Source organism: Corvus brachyrhynchos, unplaced genomic scaffold, assembly GCF_000691975.1.
Source record: "Corvus brachyrhynchos isolate BGI_N302 unplaced genomic scaffold, ASM69197v1 scaffold54, whole genome shotgun sequence".
NCBI lineage: Eukaryota > Metazoa > Chordata > Aves > Passeriformes > Corvidae > Corvus > Corvus brachyrhynchos.
Window position 1 is genome coordinate 1,105,772 of NW_008237902.1, and position 4,923 is coordinate 1,110,694.

The window sequence follows — 4,923 nt, forward strand, 5'->3', positions numbered from 1 at the left end:
CTAATGTGAGGAGACTTTGGCATTTATTTCACATTTTTATGTGGAAAGATATTAGATGAGATTGTACAGCCAACAGGGTTACTATTCATAGATACCGTTGTAAGCTGCCAGTCATCACAGCCAATAGCTCTGGAGAGTGGAAAATTCATGAGATGGTGGAAATAATATAAAGATGCCAAGCAATATTTTGCCCTTCATCCCCGGTTCAAAGCTGGTTCAGGTGGGTACCATTCCAGAAGTAATTAGGAATACATATCATAGATATTGGAATTACCTTCTTGAATTGTCAAAGCTTACACAGGATGAGGCTATGTACAAACATCTAGAGGGATAGTAGTAGTGGGATGTTGGTACAACTGGTTCTGTGTGGGCTTGGTAGAAAATTCAATGTGCTTTTGGTTGCCCATGATGAGTTTGAGCCCTTCCTCCTTCCCCACCTTTCTTCATTGGCTTCTCCAAAAGCACAGCAGAACTCTGCTGCTTCTTTCCTGGTCCTTTGGTTGTTGTTTCAGGTCTGGGGAACAGGAGCAGGGAGCAGTGCAAAAAACTGGGAAAAAAGAGATGGAATCCTACCAAGCTTGTTCGTACTCTTAATGCTTTTTTCTTTATTGTTTATATTTTAGCTGAAGTGGGTTGAAATGTTGGGGCTTAACACATGCATATTTTTGAAGGAAGGACCAAATCAAGTTTATCAGTGACTAAACAATACAGTAGTGTCTGGACAAAATGATTTATCAATGGTAATGACAAAACGTTTATCAAGAGAAGAAAAATTCTTCCAACAAATCATTGAACTTCCTTTTGTCTTCTTGTTTGAGCTGGTTGGGACAGCAGTTAAGGGGTGGAAATGATTAAGCGACAGGAGAAATTACTCTGATGAGTAACTGGGCAATTAACTACTCCTAAATCAATAAAATCTTTACTATCACGATTTCTAACTTTTTTTTCCCATTTAATTTAAGCTTTCTCCCCAATAATCTTTCTGCAGACTTTTTGTGGTGATGCACGTGTAACTGAAACACCACACATAAGCAAACAAAAGTAGACTTTTGTTTAAGATGAATATGTTGCAATTCTCTTCCTTCAATATGTCTGGGAATACAGTAATATTTGAGGATAAAGAATACTGAGCCCAAAAAGAACTGAAAAACTTTCAAAACTACAAACCTTGAGAGAAAGTTTGAAGTCTCAATATTCATTCAATGTCATGACATAACTATACAATTCCATGACTTCTAAAATTGCTTAATTGTTTCCATGTTTTTCATTCTGCAGAGAAATATGCACTTGCTTGGTTTTCCTAGGATGCAACAGTTACCATGTGTTTTCTTTGGTCAAAGGCACGGGTGAGATGAAGAAAATAACAACTTGATTCTTTCATACAATAATTGTTCTTGCCCCCAGTGAGGCAAGAACATTTTTGGTATACTCTACAAGAGTGCAAATATTTGATGATTTCAAGGAAAAAGCCCACAAATTCTCTATAATTTTTTAGTCAATATGACTGTAGTCAGAAGAGTTTTGTATAATATTAGAAATAGATTTCTCAGCACACTCTTTTCATAGGAAAACGTTGCAATAGCAAAATGCAAAGTTAATCACGATGAAAGGCAACTTGCAGAAGTTCAGAACCTTCTGCTAAATGCCTTTTAAAAGAACCAAGTGTAAGATCTCATGATTCTGAAGCTGTGGGTTTCCACTGATTCTGAGCTGTGCATACCAGAAACCTGCAAGAGTACTTTGTACACTTTTAATGTGCCTTGATAATAACAAACTATGGACTTCTCAGTCCCCTTTTTCCCTCTCACTTTGTTTGCTTCGCATGTTAATCTGGCATAATTAATTGCAATTGGGAGTGCTGTCAGTATTTTATCAGCTGCAGATTTATGGAGTGGGTAAGCTGTTGATTATTAAGATTATTAAGAAGGTCCTCCTGATAACTGAGTGCTAGACATTGCTGGGGCTTTAGGGGTTTACGATTGGTTCTTGCTGTTTGGTTTTTTTAGTAAAGGGGGAAAAAAAGATATGAGCACAAAAATAGAAATGGTGAATGTTTTCCAGTGAAGCTACAGCTCTAAAGGATCAGGACATGTAATTGCAACTGTGCAGACACATGGTGCAGCGATACAGTACATCGATTCCATACCTTAATATTTTCCAGGATATATGCAGGAGAAAGATTACATATATTTGGTCAAATCAATTCCATGCTCAATCCTAAAATTAATATTTTTCAGATGACCTGGCAAAACTGTGTATGACTAAGATAAATGAAAAAAAGGCTGGTTTTGTCTAACCTCCATTTTCCATCTACCCTGTTAAAAACCCAAAGAAGTGAAAAAATTGACCTTTTGCAAGTATTCCCAAGCCTTAGAAATGAAATATAAATGAACAGTTTTAATGTAAGAGCCTATAAACACATCTGATTCTTAATTAGTTTGTTATGGTGACAGACAAGTCAATGGCAGAAAAAGGAACCCTGAAGAAGAGTTTCACTGTCATGGTTTAACCCTGGGTGACAACTCATCCCCACACAGCTGCTCATTCACTCCTGTCCAGGGGGATGGGGGAGAGAATCAGGAGGGTAAAACAGAGAAAATTCATGGGTGCAGAAAAAGACAGTTCAATAGGTAAAGCAAGAACCACACATGAAAACAACCCCCAAAACCAGGAATTTATTTACCACTTCCCATAGGCAGGTAGCTGTTCAGCCATGTCCATGAAAGAAGAGCTCCATCCCACATTACCATGGCTCGGGAGGACAAACTCCACTCCAAACATCTCCCACTTCCTCCTTCTTCCTCCAGTTTTCTATGCTGAGAATGATGTCACACAGTATGGAATGTCCCTTGGGTCACCTGTCCTGATTGTGCCCCATCCCAGTTTCTTATGCACCCCCAGCCCCCTCACTAGGGGTGCACAGCGGGAAGCTGGAAAGGGCTGGACTCCGTAAGCACTGCTCAGCAGTAACAAAAACCATCCCCTAATTATTGACAGTTTCCAGCCCAAACACAAAACACACCCTCATACTTGTACTGTGAAGAAAATTAACTCTACCCCAGCAAAAACCAGAACCCAGATGAGTACCAAGATACTATGAGGGCTATTTTTTTTGCTTTGGGAAAGATTTGTCCAAAAGCAAGAGAGATATAGATCTTACCCCAAGCTGTGTTTGCTACCCAAAGCAGACATTTGTGTCTTTGCATCATCATATCATTTCAAAATTATCTCAACAGCATAAGTGAGTATGTTGCTGTGGAGTTTTTCTTTTGTTTTATTATATTTTATTTTCCAGTCTGCACAGGTTGTCTCTTCCCACATAGTGCTGTTCTCCCCTGAGCCTGGTAACATCCACATCCTTCTCATATGTCGGCCGATACGGGCCCTCATTAATATCTAAGTGAACTTCAAGAAGCCCTAAATAGGGCAAGACCAAAGTAATCGCTGTGTTTTACAGAACAGGAGGTACTGACAGTGTCAAAGCAGAGTGCAGTGAGCCCTGCAGGTCTGGCTGCTGCCCGTGATCATTAGAGGTTAATACTCTCTCCCCCTTATTCAAGACGAAACCTCTCAGTGGGAAAGGCACCCTCAGTACCCTCCTCACAGCTGTGAGTACAGCTCAGGCTGGTGAAACTAACTTCATTGCCCAAGGATGTGGGATGAAAGTCCTGCATCAGCCACCTGTAAAGGTTTCTGAAAGGCATCACCTGGGATGCTTTTCTAGTGCCACTGCAGAAGCCACACCAAGCTCTCCGTGGCCCTTGCCAAAATGGTCAGCACCCTCAGGTGCTTCAATCAAATAACATCCTCAGCTGATTACACAGATCTGAGACTGAAAGATGTGAAAAATCTCCTCTTAATCAGTGTTCTCACTTCGTGAAGTGCTGTGAGGGGATGGCAGAAGGCGAACTTGGTGCAAATCATCATTGTGCCATCCTCCCATGTGTGCTGTTCAGAGACCTCTGGGCCATCTCCCACCATCATCTCTCCAGGCAAAGGGTTTCCTCTGGGCTTAAACTCCCAGAGGCACAGCAGGTGAGACAGGGTGGCATTATATGGTAATTGAAATGGGCTGTATGATGAAGTGGGGATCCCTGCACACAGGTAAGGTAAAGCAGGTGGGCAGGGGAGTTGCACCAGTGGGGAAGGACACAGAAGGTCATGGACTTGTAGAGGCCTGTGTGACTGGAGCTTCATGGGAGGCAGTGGGAGCATCCTGGGGGGTGATCAGGAGAAGAACACCTGCTCTTACCACTTGGAATGGGGTGCAGAATGATGCCCCAGTGCTCCTGGATGCAGCTTGAAGTTGTTCTGGCAGCTCTCCTCTGCCACGGAAGGGAGGGGATTCATTGAATTGACTGATTATTTTGCATGTCGGTTTCACTCTCCCTTTCCCTCCACTCCTGGCACACACATACACACACGCCTTCTCTGCTACCTCCTAAAAGACAAAATCTCCTAGGTAAGGGACCAGACAATCTCAGCCTGGGCACGGCAGATGGGGAGAAGCGGCTCCAACCACTCCCAGCAGAGGGGTGGCACAGCCGGATGAGGCAGGAGTGTGGCATGTGAGGGGAAAACCCCCGACGGAGCCCCCCACCCGTTGGGCAGCCTGCAGGCAGCCCTGCCCTCTCCAGGAAGGTTCTCTCGCCACGCCTGCTCTGGGGCAGCCCTTGGGTACTCGTCCACCTCCGGCTGAGAAGGGGGCGCTCCCAAAACAGAATCGAATCCACACCTACAGGAGGACAACGGCGTGGGAAGAGGGGGAGGGAAGACGGGGAGAACAACGCAACTCTCATGCCAACCTCGCAGCCGGCTCTTCCTGCAGGAAGCGAATCCCGGGAGCTCCCGGGGAGCTCTGCCCCAGCAGCGCCGAGGGGATAAGGATGAGACGCCTCCTCGCCCGCGCCGGCGGCGGCTGCA